At 38.0% G+C, this 27,134-nt stretch overlaps 1 pseudogene; it reads right to left on the reverse strand.

Annotated features, from left to right (window-relative positions):
• Positions 1-3,934: 3,934 nt before the first annotated feature.
• Positions 3,935-6,360, reverse strand: LOC110790268 (pentatricopeptide repeat-containing protein At5g65570-like; annotated as a pseudogene).
• Positions 6,361-27,134: the final 20,774 nt, after the last annotated feature.

Consider the following 27,134-nt stretch of genomic DNA (forward strand, 5'->3'; position numbering starts at 1 on the left):
GTGATCTCAGTTGTAATAATGTTGCACTGACAATTGTAATTGTTGATGTGTAAGTTTGTAGCTCACTCATTGGTTGGAACACATCACCAATCACATTGTATTTATAGTTTACTCAGCTGCTGTAATTCATTCAATTCATTCTTTCGGAAATAAATAAAATTCTCTCTAAAGTTCTCTGATCTCTTTCTCTTTCAATGCTTGCTGATAATCAGTTTCAAGCAATAAACTCAACCTAAATGGTGAGTTTCTAGCAGAGAAAGATTCTACTAATTACTAGTGGCAAAAATTGTAGTAAGCTTGTGTATGATAGGTCATATGTTATTCGAATTCTCCCTCAACCATCTAAATTATTATATAAGTAGTCGGTACACAAATTGTGGGACAAAATATCTGATTCCATTTTGTCTTTAAAATGTCGAGCATAACTTGTGTACAAATACTCGATCATGAATAGATATCATCGGCTAAGGGGCAAGGGCTTAATAGATAGGTTTGGTATCCAAGTGGAAGTTCTAGCTTAATGTTTAATTAATAATTAATTAGCGTGATCAAGCTAGAAAAAGTTTGATTTATAAACAGACTAGATTTAAATGTACGCGATGCATGTTTTACATTTAAAAACATGTATGATAATTTATAGATTACCAATCAAGAACTCTTATCAGTGAATGACGGATTAGGATATGTTTTCATGTCTCAATCTACTTTAGTTTGGTTGAATCTTTCTCATTAAAACTGCATCATTATAGAATATCAGAATATTATGTACTCCATGATAAGCTTGTTGATTAAGCCACAGAATGTCATGGAGTCAAGCCGGCCAAATGCGATATTGCGATTAGATATAAATTCCTCGCATATTTGAAGTAGCCACGGGGGGAAAATAACACTAAAATAAGATAATCTCTATAAAATAAGTCTAATAGAATGGATGCTAAATATTATACGGCACATATGCATTATTCTAAAAAAGGATCAATAGTGGAACAATTTCCCTTAAAAAAGTCGAAACAAAAACTTATTCCCTTTATATTTGTGTTAAAACAAATTCTCAAAGTACCGTCCAAATATCATTTTTTTCCTAGGACTTTAATAGTGTAATTTTGAAAAACAGTCTCATTTCTTTTTCTTTATTACTCCGTAGTAAATTCACAAGAAACATTTAAGAGTCATGGTGTATTAAACGTGCGGTTCTTATTAAAACCGCAAACAATATTAGCGGTTCTCTAGTTAAAATTGCATATACGGTTAACGGTTATATATTAGAATTTTCTTTTTCCAAAAAGGACCTCAACACCGATCCCACGTGAAAACCTGGCAAAACTGATTCATATTCGATTACCCGACCCAAGATCCAAACTCTACCCGTAATAACTTAGCCCGAATTGTACCAACCCTCTTTTGACCTGATCAAAACATAATTAACCTGACAAAAATGTGTCTTATTGAACGGAATTACCCAACTCTAATTGATCCGGCCCAACACGAACCGACCTATACGGCCATACCCAAAATCAACCCGAATTTTATCTTGGCAGGTTCGATTGTAGAATAACTCCATAGCTCGAACCCAACTCGCCAGTGTCCCCACTCCCCACTCCCAATTCCGAACTCCAAATCCACCAAATTAGGCGCTTCTTCAATTTTGGTTAATTTACAATCGAGAACAAGGTAAGTAACTTCTTCACCTTTTCCCCATTCCTTGGTTATTTTCGAGTGGAGAAACATAACATTTAAACATGTTGTATTAGGGTTTCCTAAGTTTGTAATCTAGTCACTCTTTCCTACCAAAAAAACTTCTTCACCTTTTCCCCCATTCCTTGGTTATTTTCGAGTTTTGATGCTGAATTGTCTGTTAGGGTTAGAATCCGATTTAGAAAGGGTTTCAATTTGGGGAAATTCCAGTTAGTTGAGAACTGATACAGATTTGTCTCAGGTAATTGCTCTTCTCTTATGTGTTTAATTGATTAGTTTATTTTCGGGCATACCGATTTCTCTGAATTAGAGTATAATTTTGTTTGGATATGTCTTGGTTGAATTCATGTTGATTGATTGATACGAAAGCATATATTTTTGTTGAAATCGACATAATTTTAAGAAATTTTGGACATGTCTTTGATGAATTCGTAATGATTGATTGATACGAAGTACTTGTATAATTTTGGTGAAGTTGACATAATTTTAAGAAATTTGAGAAGTTTTGGATATGGCTTTGTTGAATTCATGTTGGTTGATTGATACGTAGTATAATTGTGGTGAAATTGACATAATTTTATGAAATTCGAAACCAAAATGAAGTTATTTTTCACTGGGATAGTGTTTTGAATTGATACTCATAAGTATTTTAGTTGTTTAATACTTGGTGTCCATTAGCCTTGAATAATGAACACGATGTATTTTAGTATTTTAGTTTTTCTCCTAGCAACTCATGTAGAAGGTGATTGCTAGAAGTAGCTATCTCTTTCGGGCTCATGTAGTGTAGAATCATTACTACGATGCTATGGTAGTTTTATTGCGATGGCTTTAGGGGTTTGTTGTTTGGAGACTTATTCGAAAACTGGGGCACGTATTTGCATATGTGTTTGTGAGGTTACTTGGAGGAACTGATGAATTTCCTGGAGCAATTATAGCTTAGACTTGCCTCTTGCTGCTTTAGCTCCTCGAGTAAGAAAATGCTGGGGTATACTGCTATCCGAATTATTCCAACTTTAACTTGCCAATTGCTTTAGCTAATCTGAGAAGAGAACTAAAGTCTTTGTTTAATAATAAAAAAAAAAATCAAATCTCTTGGGGTTTAATGGAAGTTTTATCAGTTTTTGGTACCATTTACTTATCGTGTAAAGTTCAGAGCCAATATAGGGCTGCAGAGGAACAACAAACTACATTAATAATTCTTCACGGGAGAGTCGTGTGTATCTTTTAAAGGATGTATGCTTATGTAGTTATATATGTCAATGAGTTGTTGGTCAGTAGGATCAGCTCCTACACAGCTTTCTAAATCCTGGTAATACCATGCATCACCTAACTAATTATCTTTTTAATCTACTACTCCGTATGGAGTTTTTTGGTATTCCAACATGACAATTATTTAGTGCTTCTTTCTATCTAGTGCTAGACCTATTAAGCTATACATCCAAAAATATATTTTTGGTACTATTCGTTATAGATAGTATGTTCTTCCTTATTGCAGTCTCGAGTGGAATTTACGCTCTTGTAGGTGGTACTGTGGTAGTTTCTTTTTTTATAAACCAAATACCGAGTTTTATACGTCTAGTGTACCAATGATTTTTTCTGTTCTTAATTGACAGCAACACGGGCGTGAATCAAGTGTTGATAAGAAGCAGACTGGTATATGCTCACTATTGATCAAAACACTATAATTTATACATGTATGTCCTCAGTAAAACTCATCTAGTCATTATATTGTTTTATGTTTAACCCTCCTTAATTAAGATTTTTATTCTTATTTGAAAACGTTGCATAGATGTATTATTCTCACGGCTCTCTTACTCAAATTTTGGGAGTTTTAGTGCTAAAGTTTGAAGTATAGGATTGTCTTTCACTACTATATTACTTTTATTCTCTTCAGACTCCTCCCTATATTTAATCCAAGTATTTTTTTTAAATGCCTTACATAATTTATGCGTTTTGTGGCATTGCAATCATATTTGTGACTTGGATACTTATTACGGAGTATTATCATTTCACTATAACTTTTTTTCTATAAAAAAAAGCTGTGAATACCGGTGTTCTTTAATGTTGTGTTTATTATTATATTCTGTAGTATTGTATAGTTGCAACTCTTAGTCTTCAATGATCTTCTAAAGCCTATTAGCTCAAAAAGGCAGAGCAATGTGTTGTTGCACATGGATGTGGGTTCGAATCCTACATAGGCTGAAAAGAGTGTAATGAGTTTTCAGTTTCGCCTCCAATATTTGGAAAGAAAAGGCAATGGTTATTAGGAAATGAGGATTTGTACACTTAATAACGGTTCCTCTAAACCATTGTGAAAGGATACCCCCTCTATGACAGTCCTTACATCTACAACAGTTACCCAAACTCCTTAACTTTCTTCATGAGTTCTTTAATTATGTAATCTATTTCTTGAAATCTTGGATGGGAGAAATCTCCTGCCATAAAAGTGTGAACCTCACCGTCTATACTGACCCAGCTCATAGCAGGACTCTTTTTGATCAATCCATTCCCCCATATTAACGACTTCACCCCAATAACTTGACTCCAATTACCTTTTGCTGCATAAATATTGGAGGATAGAACTAAGCTTCCCTCATCTCCAGGTGATAGCTCTGCTACTTTTTTAAGAATCCTTCCTACCATGGTAATATCTCCATGTAGTCTGCATGCAGTCAGCAGTACCCTCCACAAAACAATATCTGGATTATCAACTTCATTTATAAGTGACTCTGCCTCCTGAAGCCTTCCAGCATGTCCGTAAATATCTACCATGCAAGCATAGTGTTCTTTAGTGATCTGAATGTTACATTTTCTAACAAAAGTGTCAAAGATGTGAATGCCTTCATCAACCAGACCTGCATTGCCGCATGCTAATAGAACACTAACAAGAGTAACATCATTGGGTTCAAGCCCCATGGCTTTCATTCGTTGAAACAGTTCTAGTGTTTCATGTTCTAAACCATTCTGAGCATAAGCATACATCATTGTGTTCACAATCACCAGATCACGGTTGAACAAGCTATCGTAAACCGGCTTCGCAAGTTCCACACAACCACACCTCCCATAGAAATCAATTAGGGAAGCTCCAATAAACTTATCCAAGTGTAAACCTAATTTTAGTATAATGGTATGTATTTGTTGCCCTTGGTCAAGGATTGCAAGGCTGGAGCATGCAATAAGAGCCCCAGACAAGGTAAAGCAGTTTGGAATTACCGAACTGCGTATCATTTGTCAAAATTTGGACAGGGCAACTTCTTCTCTGCCATTTTGTGCAATACCAACAATAAGGGATGTCCAAGACACCAAATTTGGGTTAAGAACATGTTCAAAAACCTTAAGTGAATCGTCAACCATGCTGCATTTCGAGTACATAGTCAAAAGTGATGTCTGCGGAGAAATTTCAAACTCGTGACCACATTTTATTATAAACCCATGTATTAATTTGCCTAGACATAAATCCTTCAAGTTACCACAACTCACCAATAAGCTAGTAAAAGTATACTCATTCCCCTTAACTCCTTCGCTAATCATCTGATAAAATGCCTGCATTGCTTTACCATCTTCCCCGTTTTGAACATAGCCAACAACCAAAGTAGTAAACAAGACCACATCTTTTTCCAAAACTCGATCCGCTACCAAGTGGGCATTCCTCATTTTACCAAGCTTGGCATACATATCAACAAGGGTATTTCCAACAAACACATTTGATATCTCCAACCCGAAAACAAACGCTTTTCCATGAGCTTTTTGGCCATCAAAAACAAGACTCAGATCAGAAAATGCCTTCAAAATACTGGACAGCGTAAAATCATCCAGACAAACTCCTTCCAATGCCATTCTTTTATACAAACTTACAGCTTCAGCACTCCTCCTTTGCCTTATATAACAAGAAATCATTGCATTCCAAGCAACAACATGCCTTTGAGGCAATTCATCGAACAGTTGGTTTGCATAACCAAGGCTGCCAAGTTTTAAATACGCATCCAATAGCTTATTTCCTAATCTTAGTTGGGGAAAACCGTGATTCGTCATGTGGGTTTGAATCTTCCTGATTTCTTCAGCTGATTTTGATTGTTGGATAAAGAGAAATAGAACTCTGAGGCTTCTTTGAGGTTTGTGACATGGAAATGCAATGAAAGATCCAACTGACTTGGGATTTGGGTAGAAGATGTATTTGTTTTTCTGATCATTTGTTGGGTTTGATTGAATGCGTTGGTTAGTAGAGTCCTCACATATTTTGAAGATTTCCATCCTTTTACCCGCTATTTCAAAGTAGCCATTTTGTTACAATTAAAACAAGATAAAAGGATGAAGATGAGCCTGGCCCGAAAGTCGTTGCAGATTTCTCCTGGGTCTTCAACGAGAGAGTGCTCAAGGTATCTTCTTAATGTCTCTCCTTTTTTTGTGTGCGTGTAAATTGTCCTGTTTAATCTGTTTAAATGGAGGTATTACTAGTAATGTAGTATTTGTTTTGGTTAAAGGTGTCGATTCTCAATCCGACCCAGTGAACCCCCGAACCGTTTAGAACCCGCGAGCTAAGATCCGGAATCCGATCCGGTGCGATTATATTTAACCCGAATTCGACCCAACCCGTTAATATTGATCCGATTAAGATCCCAATTCGAATATAGACCGATCCGTGACAATCCGAATCCGTTTAATCCGAACAGAAGCGATCCGAAATTCCTTTATGATCCTGATAGTTCAGTAGGAACACTTGACAAGAGGGGGGTGAATTGTTTCTTGGGAACTTGGGTAAGTTTCTTGCGGAATTTAAACAATACGAAATTGTGATCAATAAGCGAAGAAAGATATGAAACTGGGGAACCTTCTTGACCCTAATCAAGAAGAACCTCACAACTCTTTTGTATTGACGTAATACCTCTATTACAAATACGCTCTTTAACTCGAGTTCCTCTCGAACACGAGTTCCCCACAGCAATCTCCGTCGATTATTGTGCTCCTCTTTCTCACTCTGAATTAACTCTAAGTCACTCTTTCTCTCTCTGACTTAACTCTAAGTCACTCAAGGATCACTCAACCCTTAAACCCAAAATACTATTTGATAGATAACTCTAGTACGTAATAAAGCTTATAGCAATAAGGAGCTCAAGGAACACTCTTTTTGTAAACTGATTCTCTATAAACGTTTAAGCTCTTTAAAATATATTTTGCAAAGATCAGTTGTGTATTTGAAAAAGCTAAAACTCTTTTCCTTTTATAGAGGAGTTTTACCTCAGGTTGGATACCCATGTTTCCCTCAACTACCCACTAATTGTTACTGCTCAGTAACATGGGCATAGTTGGAGGGAAACAGGGGAGACCAAATCAAACACTAATTGCACGTTTAATTGAAAAGTACCAAGGAGAGTTTTAAGGATCATGGAAAAACCTTTTGCTTGGAAAACAAGGAAAATGGAATTTAGAATCCTATGTTTTTATTTATTAAATTCATTTTTTTTATTAACAAAGATTTTTTTGATTAAAACTCTTTTATAATTAGAGTTAATATTTTTCAATTAAAACGTACCAAAATACTTATGTTCCTTTCGTTCCAAAATACGTATAAACAATATTAAATACTTACATAAATCCTAAACATAATCTCATATGTTATAGTCTTCATGCTTGCACCTTTAGGAAGCTTCACTCGAAGTTTTCACAGTTTGTTCCTTCTCAGGAACATCGAGGATCCGCATAGTATATGAGGATCTCGCCTTAGGAACTCGCCTAAGGATCTCGCCTTGCTAAATGAGTAATTCTTCAACGTAGTGTCTGACATGGATCAAATACTTGCATGTTTTCCACTTTGCTTAGTTTATCCAACTCAGGATCTCCCTAACTTAGCATTATCCTTCAAAGGATCTCGGAACCTATTTTGCAACATAACATAACCAATATTCAGGAGTTTGCTGAAGGAAATAATGTACTTGGTCCAATTATGCATTCAATACTAAGTCTAATAAATGCGGTTCAGTATTATTTAATTAAACAAGTTAATAATTCAGCGAGATCAAGTGAGCTGAATGCCTAGCTAGAGGTCGGTTCAGTTCAAGTGGAATTAAAAATATTAATGCACAGCTTACTCTTGACTGAACCCTTAGGGTCACACAAATAGTACATGAACGGATCAAGTATTTAAGTGAATTAAATACCCAATTTATGAATATTCGGAAATGACGGATCTCGGTTCCAGTGGGAGCTGAAATCGTCAAAAGAAAAATTTGAATACTCCAGAAATGATGATAATGTCGGAAACGGAAATATGGATCAAAACGGAAATGTACATATTATCCAAGTCGTAGATGTTGCCGGAAACGAAAACATGGAACGTATCGGAAAATATTATCGGAAATAGAAATATTGCCGGAATAAAAAATATTGCCGGATACGGAAATATTACCGGAATCGGAAATATTGTCGGAATCGGAAATAAATTCCGGAATCGGAAATATTAAATATTTGTTCGAATCGGAAATAAATTCCGAAATCGAAAATATTAAATATTGTTCGAATCGGAAATGAATTCCGGAATCGGAAAACGAATCGGAAGCGCGACGTACGAAACGATCGTCGGACGAGCTTGCTAGACGCAAGGCCCAGCACGAAGCCAGGCCCAACGCCTAGCGAAGCCCGCGCGAGCAGCGATGCAGGCCCAGCGCGCAAGCGGCAAGGCAGGCCCAGCAGCAGCGCCCATCAATGGGCCGCGTGCTGCCAACGCCCAGCCTTGGGCGGAGCCGCGCACCAGCGCCCCTTGTGGGCTGCGTGGCTGCAAGGCTACGTACGACCGTGTCCTTGGTCGTTTAGGATTGCTTGCTTAATATCGTTTTCCTAATTTACTCGAATTGAATGTTTTTTTTAAATCTGAAACACTTAGGTGTTTGATTAAACATTAAATTCTAATGATTTAATTCAACTAGAATCCTAATGGATTTAGTTATTGGAATCCTAGTTGAATTCTAATTCCGTTATTTCCACCCTATAAATACGTGGTTCATAATCACAATTTATATACAACAATTCAATAAGTATTCACATAGATTAAGTTCAAGTGAGAATTTAATAATTTGCCTAAAATAATAATTAAGCTTTCCGAATAAACATAATACCTTAGAGAATATCCTAGTTGGTTGAATCTAAGGCGGATCAGAACGTGCTGTGGACTATCTATGGAGGGGCGAAATTTGGAGTCCTAAACTTGTTCTTGTTCGGTTCGGGAGCAGCTAGGGAAGGCACGCATCACATGTATGTATCCTAAATTATGCTAATTGACTATGTGGCAATTAATTTGGATTCCTGACTTTATGGTTTTTCCGCATGAAATATATTGTTTATATTTTTTATAACCTAACAGTGGTATCACGAGTCTCTAATTAATTTCATAATCAATTATAGTTTACATGGTTAAATTTTTTAAATTTGCAATGAATTAAAGGGGTGATTAATTTCGTGTATGTAATTAATTGCAAATTCGTACGATTATTTAATTATATGTTCGCAGGATCTTTCGGCAGTTTTGTCAATAATGGTCGGAATCTTATAATTTTATAGTGAATTTCGCATGTAAACGACGTTTTAAATTTTTGACAAAGATCAAAGATTTGTCGCCGAACCCAGAATTCCCAAATTCGAAGCTTAACTATGACTTTTCGGAGGTTTTAGTTTTTCGAACGCAAAATTTGTAATTTTTATGATGTTAAATTAAATATTTGTGAATCTTGTTTGTAAATCTTGAATATATGATTGACCTACTGTATATGTTTAACAATTTTAAAGCCTAATCTTGTTAATTATACAACCTAATTTGTAATTGTAATTAATTTGTTGAAATTCGAATAATTTAGAATTTGTTTTGATTTTCATAATTAATTAGCAATTTAATTAGGATCCTATGATTAAAAACCACCATAAAATTTGTTAAAATTGAAAAGTTTTAAAATTTTATGACCTAGATTTGAATCCATGAAAATAAATATAATCGGAAATTAATTTGAATAATAAATTTTTGATTTTTGCCCGAATTTAATGAAATTAATATGATTTATTAATTCGTCAATTAAATTAAAGTACAAAAATTATTAATTTTTATAAATCCGATCACCAATTTTGCATGCACGAAGCAATGGAAGCTAAGTGTTACCCTTAAGGGGTGTTGCATTGTGCGGGCATGCGACGACGAGCAAGGGAGCTCGTCGCTCATACGGTACAAGACAACGAGCAACGAGGCATGCGCGGCAGTCAAGGTTGTGCAGTGTGTGCCGTGTGGATGGTCGAGTAACAAAGGGCATAGATGCAATGTAGCGCCAGGCACGAGGCAAGGCAGCAGCATACGAGCAAGGGAGCTCGCATGCCGCTGCGCATGCCACTGCCCAGCACAGGCAGCCATCAGCGAGCAGCCATCGAGCATGCGAGCAGCAAGCACAGCACAAGGCTGTGTGCAGCAATGGGCATCACTCGGCCACACAGCGCGGGTCTGGGCGCTGCTTCGTGCACGCGGCCCATGGCGCTACGACTGTGTTGTAGCTTGGGCGAGGCATGGGCTTCGGCCTAAGGCCTTGCCTCAGTACGTAAGGGCTGCTTTATTTATTTTTCGGTTGAAAACGATTTTAATTAAATTTCAATTCGTAATTTAATTTTTTCTCGGAATTTAATTTTGATTAAATTTAATTATTATAAATTTATTTTTACTAAAATTAAAACCTTGATAAAATTTAAATTAATTAATTTTAATCAACAGAAAATAAAATTAAAGGATTTAAATATTATTTTATATGAGCTTTAAAATTTAATTAAATTTGTAAGTTTCCGGTTGGACTAGGAAATACAATTTTATGTTTAAATTTTGTAAAGCATGTAAAATTTCTTGGTTTTAGTGGGAGCTTTTAGTCATTAAACTCTTGACTAGGTCTACATTCCTTTAAGGTTAAAACAACTCGATTAGAACTAATAAGGTTGAATAATTTGTAGATTATTGGAACCCTTGATTAGTTGTTGCAAATGTTTATGTGATGCATAATATGTTCTACTAAATTGCTATGTGGGCCATTCGTTGATAAATGAATGGGTGAATGGTATATTGTAAACGTACTTTTTTGCAGGTTATGGAAAGTGACTAGTATGGTCAAATAGGATAATAAATATGGTATGTGTACCATTAATTTGAATGTAAAATTGGTCTAATGCACCAAAGTTTTTATTCTAAATATGGTCTGCGTACCATCAAATAGTTGTAATTAGTTTCAATTATAGCCTATCCTATTTGAAGATAATGGCACTTCCCATGGTGAAATTCAAGACGGAGTTTCCAATCCATTTTCAAGACGGAGTTTGAAGTTAAAGCTTCAAGATGAAGTCGGGCCATACTAGATCACATTTATATCTTATGCATGCTTTAAGTTATTTATTGCTTTAAATATGTCTTAATTATGCATGAGATTATGGCTTGATTATATTGCATAATTAAGGATTTTAGTTCACTTAAAATCTAACCAACATAGTAAGAGCCTTAAGTTACAAACTTTAAAAATTGAGTTAAAAGGTGCCACGCCAAAATAACACTTACTTGGATAACCTTTACATCAATCTAAGTAATACTTTTCCGCCATAGCGAGGTGTTACTTGTTGATCCTAAAGGGGTAAAGTACACAAATAATTGTGAGTACATGTTAGTTTTGGTGAAACTCAACGATATAAGTAAGGAGTCCTTTTATGTCGTGGCAAATGAGATAGGTTTACCTAATAAGTTCCTAGACGTACCTATCAACAAAAAGTAATTTCTAGACTATTAGCAAAGGATTTGCTTACCTACAATATTTAAGAATTGAGTCTAAATACATAATGTGCTTAATTTTTCAATGATTAAGGATCTTGGATTCATTTTATTCACACCTGCCGGAACAATAAATTCGAATAAAATGCCAATGACTTGTTTAAATTGCATGATTGCTTTAATTTTCAAGTTATTACTCATAATAAATGTTTAGACTTTGCATGCTTCAATGTATGTTTTAATTATTATTTATAATTAAATATCTTGTACTGCAGTAAATCCTTTTAGAAAGGTAACAGTAAATTTCCTCGATTGGTAGTGAATCCAAGAACGATTCACGGAAATGAGAGAAAGTGAGCAATTTAAAATGTACGTTTCTTTTAGTGACTTTCATGGTTGTTTTCGAGTATCAAGGTCAAATGGAATACCGATTGGTGCTTGTGAATTCAAATTACAATGTAGTTTTGAGATCATAAAGCATTGAGTTTCAATGCTCAGCTTTACCAATGGTTAACAACCTAATACCTTTGTCCAATTAATTCTCGAATGAGCCTAGTCCCTAGACATTCGAATAGATTGTTGCTTAGAGAAATTTAGAAGCTTCTGGTAAGATCATCTAGTTGAATCAAAACATTCAACATAAATTAAATGGTAAGAACCTTGTCGGAGTAACATTAAACATGTCTAACAAAGTATAAAAGTCAACACTAAAGAATTCAATTCTTAAGACTATAAGAAAGGGTACAAGAAATAGGAAAACAAGGAACAAGTGAAAGGAACTTACAATTCCGTTTCTACCTATAAGTTTATGTTTAAAGAAAAAGTAACCTAGCAATCAAACTTCCTTGGTATCATATACCGCTTGAGGTTCTTACTTCGGTAATAACTCAAATGATGGAAGCTAGGATACACTAATGACCTACAAGTGGGAAATGAGGCATGTCAATGCTACATTAGTTGTAGGGTCATCTAGTTTGTTTTAAGTCCTTTCCAAGCTGGAACTTAATGGCTATTTTGTTCCATAATCAGTATACCTAAATTTCTTCTTCAAACACAGAGAAACTCACATTCAAGAAAAACAAAAACTATGTTTGTTTGTTCATTTGATTGAAATGGTCATTTACGGGTTGAGTCATGTGTGCTTGATTAAAACAAACAACTCTTTAACAATAAGAACTTTACTAGGCTCAAATCAATCTCTTGATTTGAGTTCCACAAACCTTTGGCATTGTTGCTTAGACCATGTCAACAAGTTAACATTCAAAAGCTCTATTTTGATGGAATTTTGAAAGTTGATTGATTTCTAGATCATTCAAGACAAAGCAAGTCTTACTTGTTGAAAGTAACAAAAGTTATGAACTATTGTTAGAACACCTAGAAAATAGAGTTCAAAGCTAAAGAAAGATTTTATGACATTATTATTTCACCTAGATTTGAGTGAATATTGGTTTATTTAGTCAATGTGATATAAATTTGAATCTGTTTGGCTAGTTCAAAGATTCAGAAGTATAAAATCCACATGGCAAGAATTCATAAAGATCTAGGTTAGATCATGACGATGATTACTTTAAGACCAAAAATGATCATCAATGATTGTGTGTTGTAATTTCACGATCTAGCTCCATAAGATATGAAATATCTACATTGGAATGATCAAAGTCAATTAGTACTTGATTGGATCAATGATGAATCATAAAGACGTTTCCTATAATTTCTAAAACAAAATGCTCAACTACCACCAAACTAAACCAAATTCGTCAAAGCTATGAAAATATAACTGATGAAGAACAGGACCAAACTATATCATGTTCCAGCTTACTGCATAGCAAATTTATTGAACATTTCAGATATCAACAGTCATGATTTCTGTATCGGAATTGCAATAAGAAATAATCACAAGCACATAATTTCGGACGAGTAACAACTGAAATTCTCAAGATTCAAATCCAACCCAATATAACTTGCCCGAGAACAAGATAATTGAATCACCATATAACAGTTAGTTGACACATTTACAGATAAGCATAAGACAGATTGTTAAACAAAGATCAAAAACCGCCGACCGCCAGTCCTTCACCCAACCCAAATCCTGGAGATTGCAATAGACCGAAAAAGGATTCTAGAAGTTACTCAGAATCAGATCATAGAAATGACTTGACATCAAAAAAATTTAAGTATCTAAACAAGGATTTACGACAATAAGAAAAGGAATGCAGTATAATAATAACACAATCAGAAAAAGAATAGAGATAGCTGCTGATGATGAAAAATTAGTCAAATGCTTACATTTTTATCACACCCAGGAACGGAGATGTTTCCATCATACCATTGAGCAGACATAACAGTCTCAAGACTGTCAGCAATCAGATCTCGAGACTGCAAACTGTAACGCACCCCACTTGTACCCATTGAAATGGCATCACTAACACCAACAGTATTGAACCTAGGGGTGTTCAAAAATACCCGACCCGCATTACCCGACCCGCTGACCCGTTGACCCGACATAAATAAATCGGGTAGTTTTCTACTTTTCATAAAATTAACGGGCGGGGTACCCGACTCGGGAAAATATCTGGGTCGGCGGGTCGGGGCATGGGCCGTTTATTTTGTAAAGCGGGTACCCGGTACCCGTTAAAAAATAAAATGCTGATCTGAGAATTTAATGGTCAGCGTTATTAGGGTTTACTGACTAACTGATTTAGGAGTTCATTTCTCCTTTCAGCCGCACTCTCACTCTATCTCTCTGACTCTCCCTCTCTGACTCTCCCTCTCTGTCTCTCTCTGTATCTGATATCTCTCTCTCCTTTTAATTCTACAATTCATCCCACACTACCGGTTGATTTCTTTAGGTTGTTGGATTTTTTTAATCACTTGTTCGGTGAAATAATTGCGATTATCGAAGTGGCTAAACTACGTGGTTATTGATTTACTCCCAGATATCTGCATAGTTATTGATTTACTCAAAGATAGTTGTGTTGTTGATAAATCTGATTGAGATGCTACTTCCTTGCCGTTAGTTGTAAAATTATAAAGTACTGATTAAGCTGCGAGGATTTTATTGCTCTTACTTTTGTTTGACTTCAGATTTGCTATGTGGTAATCCTTATAGTGAACTCCGTAAACATTGTTTGTACTCTTTGAAAGCTATTTTTCCATTAGTGTACCAATATATCTCTTCCCTTTCGCTTTGTCAATTATAAGTACTAGATTATACAAAGTACCAAACTAAGAGATTAAAAATTATACTAAACTAAGAGATTAAAAAAAATTATAGGTAAAACAATCCGGGTACCCTGTGACCCGACCCGGTTAATTGGGTACCCGCTAACCGGGTACCCGGTTTTCGCGGGTCAGGTCATGGGCCGCAGTTTCAACTACCCGCATAAGCGGGTACCCGAGAAGCCATGTACCCGCTATTCAACACCCCTAATTGAATCTAAACCCAATCAGTCCAGCATCCGTAACCCCTTCCTTTACAGCTTCTGCCAAGCTTAATAGATGCATATTACAAGTGTTACCCTCATACCAAACTGATGAAATACCGATCTGGGGTTTCTGCATGTCATCATCAGAAAGTCCAATTCCATAGAAAACAGCTTGTGAAGCACCTTGAGACTTAGGTTCAGTAATGCGAGAGCTTGTGAAGCACATATAGAATGTTTATCATCCACTGTTCTTATTAGATGTCTAATTCCCACCTGCTCTCTGCTCCAATCATACTGACAAACACCAGAGGCGGGAGCAAATTGAAGCAGTACATAACCCTCCCTTGAAACTTTAAATGCACCTGACTACAACTTAGGCACTTCAGTTTTGCATAAACATTCTGTATGTGCATGAAAAGAACAGTATAACAATGACACAACAAAAGTCTAAGGAGTAGCATAAATCCAATGGCAAAAACTACGGCGCTTCGGCTCCACGGTAAGAGCAGCTTTTCCCTTGTATATGAAATGACCGACAAAAATCCTAGGAGAACCACCTAAAATTCAATATGAAAGTCTCAATAACTAACGTTCAGAAACAATAATGTAATGTGTTCAATTACCATCAAATTTACAAAACAATCATACTTTAGAATAACAGGAAAACACAGAAATAATCATGAGTAACTCAAGAAATGTCAAATTAGGAGCAATAGCAGATAACATGCAACACAAAGTCCAATCATTTTTTGTTTTTGAAACTGATAAACACTTGATTAATTGAAGCAAACAAGCATTATAAAACAGAGATGAACCAACAAATTGAGAAACAATTTGGAATAATAGCCTATTCAAATTACACATAGACAACCCAATTTTAACCTGGACTTCCTCAGGAAAACAAGCAAACATTCATCAAAACACCAACAACAAAAACTATTGAGGAAACAAAGAAAATAGAAATTACTACAGTTTGTTGAAAGTATATCAGGTTTGTTTTTCTTTCCAACTTACCCAAAGTGAGAATTCGAACACCCCTTAAAGGAAACGTGTGTTTTCATGGGATCAACATTAGCCTCCAGCCATCTTCCCGAGTTGTCAGTGCTCGTCGAAAAGCATCATTGACTTCTAATTGATACTCCCTGCACATATTATGATTACATCCATCAGTTTCTATCTAGTAATAGTAAAAACACAATGCACGAAAGTCGAACTTGCATGAGTTACCCTCTCGAAGTTTTGTCACGACTCCACCAATGTCCAGTGTTGAAGATCAGGAATTCAGCATCCTTATAATCAGGCCTAAATTTCTCCTTCTTCGACCCATTTTTGTCAGGAATTTCCCATTCTCGAACCAACAAAGGGGACCTAAAGAACTCCACATAATAGTTGTAATCCTAATAATTCAAACACAATCATACAACAAATTACTGATGTAAAAAGGGATCTAAAACCAGACTATATAAATCAGCATTTCTCTTTGTAATGAATGGAAAAGAAACCGCACATGCAATAGACAATGACCATAAGTAATAGAATAGATACAGAGGTGTTCAAAAACTGTAGGCAAAAAGAAAATGGCCACTTAAAGCGACAGACGGACAAGCCTTGGGGTTTTCCATTTTACAATGGCACGGAAGGAGACAATAATATTCCAGGAAAGGAGCCATGGATTATCCTTGCTCCACTATGCCCCAATCCTCCCCGCCTTATTGTAGTCGACCACATATATGTTACTATGATGATGCCTGGAAAGAAAAGGACCACCAAATGTTAGTATTCAATGAAAATCATGTCGAGAAAGAAAAGGACCATCAAATGCTAGCACTCAATGAATCTCCTAACCATAACCTAAAGGAAACACGGGCAATCAGGAAACAAATTGCAAATTGGAGACATGGGTGACGCCAGACTCTTAGTAATCTCACAAAAAGCATGTGAAAAAATAAGAATAACTATAGACTAAAAATCCATGCAGTGTACATTTGGAGCTTAGAATACAAATTAGATCATACACAAGACTCGCCTTGTCAAAATGTCTGCACGCTCCCTATAATAACAAAAAAATAAAAAAAGCAAAATCAGGCAAAAAAAACAGACAACAAAAAATTAAGGAAAAGCGGAACTTAAGTACTGCCTAAAGACCCTAAACAAATACCCAATTTATTTAAGCGTGCCAAGTAGTATCACAATGATCATAGTGGATAATCTCAGATGGGAGTTTTTTTTGAGTTTCTCTTGAACCATACATTTACTTCTAAAACTAATTCTCATGCTAGACAGTAGGCACATTGCTAGACAATAGGCACTACCATTAGGGAAAAGGCAGAAACTTGTAACACGATATCAGGAAAAATAGAGGAACGCTGTGAAACATAAAAAGAAGCAGAGCATAAATAAGACTTACATATTTATGCAGGAGACTAAATAATACCAGCAAGCCTTAGAATATCGTACGAAATGACATTTTCAACTTCCGTACCAGGGAGCTGCTGTGGAGAGTTCTTTGAAATGACTGTAACCTGGCTGGCTTGTCTCGCGCGTGACAAGGCGACATATAACTGCCCATGTGAAAAACATGGACGAGGAAGGTAAATAGCAACTTAACTAAGTGTCTGTCCTTGGGAATTGTTTATTGTCATTGCAAAACTCAGCTTGATAGGAAATTGTTTCCTCTGAAAGAGAATTGGATACTTTGAGGAGGCAGCCGGCCGTAGTTTAACACGTGGTATGAATACATGCTTGCCTTTATGATGGCCAGTTATAATCACACATTGAATCACGTTGGGGAAGAAACCTTTGCATATTAGTCTCGTGCCATTGCAAAGACCAGAAGATGGGAGTACATTTCGGAGCAAAATGACTGGACTCCCTATTTTTAAGATTAGTTCATGGGGACTCATTCCACTAGGGCACAGTGTGTTTATAAATTCTGTAGGATAAACATTACAATTATCATCAAGCTTTGTGTCAAAGCTTCTGTACACAACAGACTCGCCCGGAAACTTCTAAATCATATTCATGTTGAAGGAATCAACATCATCATTCATTGGGGTCAAAATTGCCCTTGTTTTAAAGATGTCAGAGCTTAAGTTATTGAGGTCTAACTCAGGGAACGTAAGCGCTGTGAGATCTGTGATGGGATCTTTTCCATCTTCCAGAGGTTTTACAACCTCACTTGGCAAGTGGACAAGGCTACTGTCGGGGGTTTGTAGTTCTCCATTACCCAGAGCTAGCAAAAATGCAGAGAAGCCCGGGTCTTCTCTAGCACGTATGTTTTCTATCAGCCGGAATTTAGTGAGTTTAGGCCACAGGGAAGAACTGACTAAACTAACCGCGACTGCTTCGCGTTGTGTCCTACGGGGAATGACTGGGAGAACCTGGCGGAAATCCCCACCAAAAACAATGAGCTTACCACCAAAAAGTAAATTCTCATCACATAAGTCTCGGAGAAGCATATCCAAGGATTCAACATTCTCTTTCCGTGCCATCGAAGCCTCATCCCATATGATCAAAGTTGTTGCCTGTATCAATGCAGCCAGACTTCCTTGCTTTGGGACATCGCAGGCGAGGGAAGCTTCAGTATCAATCGGGATTTTGAATCTAGAATGTGCTGTTCTTCCCGAGGGTATGTTAGCTGCAGCAATACCCGACGTAGCAGTAGGGAGCACAATTTCACCCATGAGCCGAACCTCTGCGTACAAGGCATTATACAGGAATGTTTTTCCTGTCCCACCAGGCCCATCAATAAAGAATTCTCCAGGCCGTTTATGCTTTACATGATCAATGATGCAGCTGAAAGCATCTTGTTGTGCTGGGTTTAACCTGTCACGACATGCAACGCAGTGGTCAGGTATTGGTGCATCAAGTGCGTCAGTGATGTCCCGTGTTCGAGCGACCTCGGCATCCTGAACCTCATTCAAGTAACCCAGACCAAAAGTTTGCAGTGATTTCCCCATTTCTTCCAAACATTGCTCGACTGATCTGACAGTAAGCTGCTTGACCTTGCTCTCTGAATCTGGGAACTGGTGGTTAAAATCTTCAGACATAGCAGCATAGTATTTCAGCCACAGTGCATTTGGGTTACTTGGATGGCAGAAAATTAGCACTGTTGCAAACAGTCGACGTAGAGCGGACGACATTTGCACCTCGCATGCTTCTGCTAAGCATAGGTAAACCGCCTCATCCTCTTCAAGCAATCTGCGTTTTAGGGCTGCTTCTTGAAAAGTTGCACATCTGTAGCCATCAACTGTCAAGAGATCTTCAAACGACTTCAGGCTAGGCACATGGACGAGCAGTAAGCGCAAAAAGTAATGTTCTCCTTCAGAAGGAGCAACAAATGCTAGCCTGCCAATAACCAGAGTTTTATTTTTCCTTGGAAACCAGCGTCCCATCGATACTTTTCTGTAAACCTACCATACATGCAGGCTGTGCCATTCGGTGTAGCAGCATTTGCCTTGAAGAACTCTGTTAGAGAAGTACGGTGCTGTCTTTCTGATGCAAGCACCAAATCAAGCCTTTCATGAGGCCTTATCTGAACCATTTGCATGTTAGGCAAGTGGATCTGGAGTGGCAAGACGGCTGGATGCATTTCGTACAAATCAAAGGAAAAAATCCGCCATGCAGCTTCGCATGGTGAAGCCCATCTACCTGACTGGTATTGCTCTATTTCATTAACAGTCCTTTGTTCACCGTCTTGCACAACATTGAACGAGATTCTATCATGGCCCTTGTAGACATATTTGTATAAGTATTTGACTGCCTGGATGCTCGAACAAACCTCAACGTTGATATGGCAGTCAAACAAGGACGACAAATATGGATTGTATGGAATAACCCACTTGTTATCCAAGTTTGCCATTCGAATGGAAATTGTTTCGCCGGTGTCGCTTCTCTTATAGAGAGGGAAACCATCAGTATTGTTGGTTGTTTCAGTGCAAAATTGTTTCGGATACCCACTTTTACAACGCACCTTGTTTCCTTTATGCTTCATGCAAGGACATTGAGTTGGCCACAAGGGCCATGCATCATATGCTTAAGGATGATTTTTCTGAGGCTTGGGTTATCCAAGGAGGGTATTTCAGCACACACGAACTGTTAGGTTATGATACATATGACAATTCATAAATCATGCGGAAAAACCATAAAGCCAGGAAAACATATTATTTACACATAATCATTTAGCATAGTTTAGATGCATACTCTTTGTTGCGTGCCTTCCCTAGCTGCGCCCGAACCGAACAAGAACAAGTCTTTAGGACTCCAAGTGTCGTCCCTCCGTAGATAGTCCACAGCACGTCCGGATCCGCCTTAAGATTGACCAACTAGAATCGCCCTTAAGGTACTATTATTTTCGGCACTTTATAGGCAAATGTGTGACTGAATTTTTCTCTCAAAAACTCACTTTGAATACTTGAATGCTCGATGTAAATATGTGACCCTAGGCACTTATTTATAGAGTTTATGGAAAGGAATTATAATCCTATTAGAATACAAATCTATTTAATTATAATCCTACTAGGACTCTAATTAAACAAACTTTATCTATTAGGATTAGATTTAATCATATTACGAATCCCGGTAGCCTTAGGATTCGAGTAGCACACACGAGTGGCGCACAAGCACCGCACACCCGCACGCAGGCCTTGCGGCCCACGCCGAGCGCACAGCGCAAGGCCCACTGTCGCAGCCTTGTCCGCGCGCGCGCCCAAGCTTCGGCTGGGCCTGGCTTTTGCGCTGGGCCTGGTCGTATGCTTGGCGTGTGGTTGTTGCGCTTGGCTTGATTGGCGATGGCCCGGCTTCGTGCTGGGCCTTCGTTTGGCAGGCCTCGTCCGATGCTAATTCGTACGATACGCTTCCGATTAAATTCTCGATTCCGGAATTCATTTCCGATACGAACAATATTCAATATTTCCGATTCCGGAATTAATTTCCGTTTCGAACAAATATTTAATATTTCCGTTTCCGGAATTATTTTCCGATTCCGATAATATTTCCGATTCTGACAATATTTCCGTTTCCGGCAATATTTCCGATTCCGGCAATATTTCCATTTCCAATAATATTTTCCGATACGTACCATGTTTCCGTTTCCGGCAACATCTACGACTTGGATAATATTTATATTTCCGATACGATCCATATTTCCGTTTCCGGCAATATCATCGTTTCCGGAGTATTCATTTCTTGCCTGTGACGATCTCAGCTCCTACTGAAACCAAGATCCGTCGATTCCGAATATCCATAGATGGAGTATTTAATGCCTTTAAATACTTGATCCGTTTACGTACTATTTGTGTGACCCTACGGGTTCAGTCAAGAGTAAGCTGTGGATTAATATCATTAATTCCACTTGAACTGAAGCGGCCTCTAGCTAGGCATTCAGCTCACTTGATCTCACTGAATTATTAACTTGTTAATTAATACTGAACCGCATTTATTAGACTTAACATTGAATGCATACTTGGACCAAGGGCATTATTTCCTTCACGAACTTGTCATAATCAGCCGGAGTCTTGATTTTGAAATCCGGTTTGAGAACGATGAGGAAATGTGCATGAGGCAAACCCCGTTTCTGAAACTCGACAACATAAATCAGTGCAGCAACCTCGCCAAACACATGTTTCTGCATGATCTGTTTTTTCAAGGCTAAAAATTTTTCCCGGAAAATTCTTGACACCAGATCAGGTCGGTTCTGTGCATCTTCCCCGACACCAAGTTCTTGTTTGATTTCAGGCCATGCAGGGTTGCAAGTCATGGTGACGAACAAATCTGGTTTCCCATAGCGATGCACAAGAGACATTGCGTTTAGATACCTTTTCTTTAGATCCCGAGGACCTCCAATGAAGGTTGGTGGTAGCACAACACTACGCCCCACATTTGCCACGCTATTTTCGCCACTTTCAACAGTGTCCAGAATTCCTTGGTAAAGGTCTGCCCTTATGGTGTCCTGATTTCTTCAGAAGAAGTCAAGGCGGGTGTTTTCAACTTTGACATACATGTCTACAATATATTGTTGGAAACATCTTCCTGCTCTGAGAAGTAGGTTGTTGGGACGACTTTGGAGCTTGTACGCATAGTACTCTCTTGCAGTGATGTGTTTATCCCCTTTAGTATGTCCTCCACTCGCACCTGAAACAAGGAGAACATTTATTGATGATAAGGATCTTCATATTAGAAACCAATATAAGCAACTGTATTGTCAAAGTAACGATATTCAGAACAACAGAATTAAAAGGTAAATGAGGTAACCATACACTACCATATACTAACAATTCACACCAAAATAGATGAGTGTAGTGCGAGGTCAGGGAGGCAGATGCTGGAAATTTTCTAAAATAACAGCCCCAACTTGACATGCTCGAACCACTTCCGGCTCAACAACAAAGTTGTCAGTGCTAAGAGCCATATACAAAACAATAGGCAGTCTAAAGAACAACAAACCTGACTAATCACATAGTAAACAACTAACGGCATTATTTACTAATAGGAGCAACCAACAGTGTACTGCACGCCCAAGTGCAAGGAAATTCACAGCTTACACATTTAGGTTCAGAAGTAATCAAAATATGCAAAGCAGATCCAAGTAATCATACAGTACATTAACATACCAAGCAATGTAGGGATACGTAATATTCCAGTACAGCTTAAACTAATTCAAGGGAAGAGTACGGCGTCTGTAACACTAAACAATTGTGCAACTAAGCACCAACTGGTGGGAATACGCTAATTTTTAATTGTAATCAGTAATGCTAATGAAGTAATGCAATTTGAGAGTGAAGAGAAGGGTGAACATACGGAGTCCCTCCTCTGACAACAAATCTTCAGCCGTGTCCACAGCACACGACATGACTGGGTCCTGCTGGCAGTTTAGCTATGTACGCCGACCACTGGACATTTTTTTAGGCCCTGGTTCCAATCACAGTCACCGCATGGGAACGAAAGCGGGTACTGCAGTGGATCATAGCAGCCGTAATAGTGCATAATGCGGTGAGACTCATTGGATTTGCCGGAAACAAGGATGTGTGGACCTCTAGACTCACTGGAGGAGGTGATTTCAGGCCAAATGACAGCAACCTCGTAAGAGGTAGGAGCATTATATACGCGTTGGTCCGGCACTGTATTTTTATTAATAACTATATGTGTATTTTCACTAATTTCCATTTCTTTCAAGGAACGGAAAAACCTGGCGTACGACTTTTCTGGGTAATATTCATTAGGATATTTATCACATCTTCTCTTAATTCTGGGAAACAACCAAGTCGATTTGCAGCTTCATGTTGGGCATCATAAAAATAAAGTTGTAGATATTTAGGGTTGTCATTGTTGGGAAGCAAATCAGGGATATAGTGATAAATCTGGCCATGCAACTTAAAGACATAAATTCCTTTATGAGTCTTTGCATCAAGATCCCCTCCAAGGGAACTAAATGCGAAGAGGTTGTTATAAAGGCGAGCATAAGTTCTGAAATGCAAGGCATCTTCATCTTGAAATGTAAATAGCCTCACAAGTTCATCAGGATAGTCGTTGGAAGCAAGATCTACTTCTCCATCGCCACAACAAAAATTCACGGACTCATAAGCAAATTTCTTTGCGTTGCATTTAGGGCAGTATCGAGGGAGAGGAAGTTCCAAGGGTTTATGGGGTAAAGGCTGACCGATAACACCCGGGGGCACCTCTGGTTAGACATAATGTAAGTGTTAACAGGTTGTTCCATAAAGGGGGAACAAACCAAAATAGTATTGGGGTAGAAGGAGATTACTTTGTTTACGTGCAAGCCGACGTGCTTTCCGTGACACTTTAGGTGCTCCTAGAGCAAGCTCACCAGAGGCCGACCCGCCCACCTCACTGTGCATTACAACAGAAGGATTAGAACACTATTTCATACATTTGAGCAGCTCCCTTCCATGCAATGCAGCAACATAAGTGAAAGGAAGATGATCAGATTACCTGTGTGAGTTAGAGAGAGGTAGGAGCTGTGTAGTCGGCCCAACACTACTTGTATACAACCCTTGGGTAGCCCTGAAGCGCTTACTACTACGTTCCCCTGAGGTTGATGAGTAATATGGAAAAGCATTTGCAGAGACGCTTGTGAAACAACCGAAGTAGCTATGATCAAACACAAAAGATGTCAAGCTCGGGAGGATCAAAGAGCTAACGCTATTTAGGCAAGGCATGATATACAAGTGGCCTACTTCCTAAGGGTGGCAGGGGACAACGTATGTCCGGTTCATATGAGGACTCAGGTGTACATTGAATAGGCTCGCTGTTGATTCCAGAAATAGCGTTAGTTTGTGAGATCATATGCAAATGACCAAGGCTGTCCTAGACAGGTAACCTACCTGGGCGAGGTCAGGTGGCCCGTGATTTCAAGAGTCTGTTGCCGTGTGGCTCGACGTGTGAGTGGAGATGGTGGGTAAAGGAGCTTGTCTTGAGGTCACAAGTGGTTAGCAGGGAACATAGAGTATGCACAAAAAGGGAAGTCGTATATGAACAACAGTATAAAGAAACAAACATGTAGTCATGAACCTGAGGACAGGGAAATACCCATGGATTAAGCAGTTCCTTTGACTATGTTGAAACACCGGCAAAACCGTGGAATGCTAACTGGCAAGTTAAACCTGCAGAGCATAGATTGGTTAAAATGAACTAGACATCAGTTAGCTCAATAGTTCAGTTAAATGCAAACTGCGCATTACCATAAACGAACATGTAACAACAACAAATATGTATGCAGCCTGAGGTGTGGTGACTGCAGAACGTGAATTATAAGATTGTTTTAATGAGAGCAATTTATTCTTTTGTTTAAGAATGTAGGTACTTGCTCCTTGTACCTTGACTCTCCTTGGTTCTACTAATCCAGTTAAGAATCATAGGTGATAGTTAAGTGAGCCATCTAGGTCGTAATACACAGCAATACATCACAAGACTGAAAATTTTAATGAATGAACTTAACATCCCTTCAAAACATACAACAAACACCAGATATAACTATAGATGCAAAACTAAAAGGACTTGCAGGTTATATGCCGCAGCAAAATAAAGGATGGGTCACCCTTCCTTTTATGGTATGTATTGTTCTGTTTTTAGTAAAATGACCAAAGCATCCTCGCACACGATATCTCTACTGACTGTGCATAGGGATACAAGCATTCAGATGCACTTGAATAATGAGTTATAGCCAAAATAGGATTATATTATAATGAAGATTTGCAACAAATTGTGAGTGGATGACTCAGTAAGTTCTTTAGATAAATGTTTTGAAGAAAAAAGATACCAGACTTCAAAGCGTGTCTTCCTTTTTGGACCAGATTCACTACAACAACTTAGGATAAAGAAATCTTGATTGCATACAGGATAGAGCCTAAAAGGACCAACATCATATAATCATCAAAATGACTTGCAGGTTATATATTGATTTATGTGTTAGAGTTTTGCGGGGGGCAAAGAGCGTTTTGAATAAAACTGACACTGAAAACATTTTCTGTTTTATCCTTAGTGTAATAGTTTTGCTGATCAATCACCGAAGCAAAGAAAACAAAAGTTCGATCTAACATCTTCAGTTATTGTCGTATGACTAGATGCATATGTAAACCTGTCACTTAATAGGAAGGAGTAGAGGAAAGACTACCAGATAAGGGTGTACACTGATTATTAAGACCTAGCCAAAACGCATTTAAGTTGGGAAATTTGGTCAACTAAAACATTGGAATCACTGATTTTTCTAGCTTAAAAATGCTAATTTTTGTGCATACATGCTGATGTTTGTGCATATATGCATGTCGTACACATGGCACCTAACCTAATAAATTATTGAGCCTTTATATACCCCAATGCATGAATAGAAGGCTGACATATGATCGTGCAACAGAATTTAACACCACCAACCACATGTATGGCCATATATCTTTATAAAAAGCAACCTCCCTCATGTACTCTAGCTCACCCTCTCATCTATCCTCTAATTCAGGGTGAGAGTAAACCCAGTGTCCAGAAAAACATCAAAATCTAAATGGCTTTTTGAATGGCAAGAAGACCCCTCCACCTAAAACCCCCAACCTAAATGTCTAGTGCGCGAAAAATCGGTTTTCCTGATGCACCACATGGTACAGAAGATCATGCGAAGCACATCTTCAGTAGCATATGTAATGTCTGGTTACCCACAGAAACACCAAGGCTACAACTCATTCCTACTATAATGCCAATACTAAGAAGCATGGCCGACTGTAATGCCTATACTAATACGGCATGCAGTTAAACTATTAGGCCATGCTTAGGTTTGTCGAAGGTGAAGACGTATAAGACTGAGGGTCAACACCGAGGATGTCCCATTCACCTGGTTGGCCTCCCAGACGCGACGCCTTGATCTTCACAAACTGTAAGTGGAGCAGCACTACATGAGTAGCAAAAGGCCAGCTTTGTTGTGGCTGCTGCACCCCAGGGCAAGCTCAGGCGCAGTTAGGTTCTAATATGTGCCCGTTCTCGTTGAGTTACTGCCCTGGATGTGACTGGTCATCCCCGAGCACAGGCTTGACCAGACCATTGGGCAAGCCTTGCCCCCCTTATGTGTGTAGAGCTACCTTTGATCCAATGTATTTAATTTTAGGATCATTAATAAAAGCATTGTTAATATATTTCCTAAGGCATTGACCTAAGATTTGTTTAGCTATTTTAAGTTTCAAGTACACTCTTTTTAAATCCCGGATGCTTACCAGAACCAAGTCTGGATTAGCCAAACAACATCATCTTGTGCAAGTATTGGTCCCTTAAATGAAGTCGGACAAAATTGAATATGCAAAAAAAGAAATACCTGTGCAAAAAGGAACAAGCTAATGCTTCTTGAAGTTTCAGCTTCACCCCATAGTGTCCTTGTTATGCTAACCTATGCAAAGTGATCATTCACATTAGTAAGATCCAATTTCAGTAAATATAGTCTATTAGTTAGAATTAGACCACCTAATCTACCACTACCTACAACGAAAACCAAGAGAAAGTGATGCAAGCAGGCAGCAATCATAGCAATCGGCGTAGGAGTCACTGCACATACTCAGGCAATAGAACACAACTTACACCAGATCGGTATAGGATACTCGGAGACAGATCAGGCTTCACAATGAATAGCCAGAACTAAGATGCATCTAAAACTAATAAGCATATGTAAAAAAGACACAATACAACTGCACGAGCAAGTAGGGAAAGCGGAAGAGAGTATGAGTAAGACCCGTCATAAGTGTCTGGCATGCGTT

The sequence above is a fragment of the Spinacia oleracea genome, chromosome 6, assembly GCF_020520425.1.
Source record: "Spinacia oleracea cultivar Varoflay chromosome 6, BTI_SOV_V1, whole genome shotgun sequence".
NCBI classification, from domain to species: Eukaryota; Viridiplantae; Streptophyta; class Magnoliopsida; order Caryophyllales; family Amaranthaceae; genus Spinacia; species Spinacia oleracea.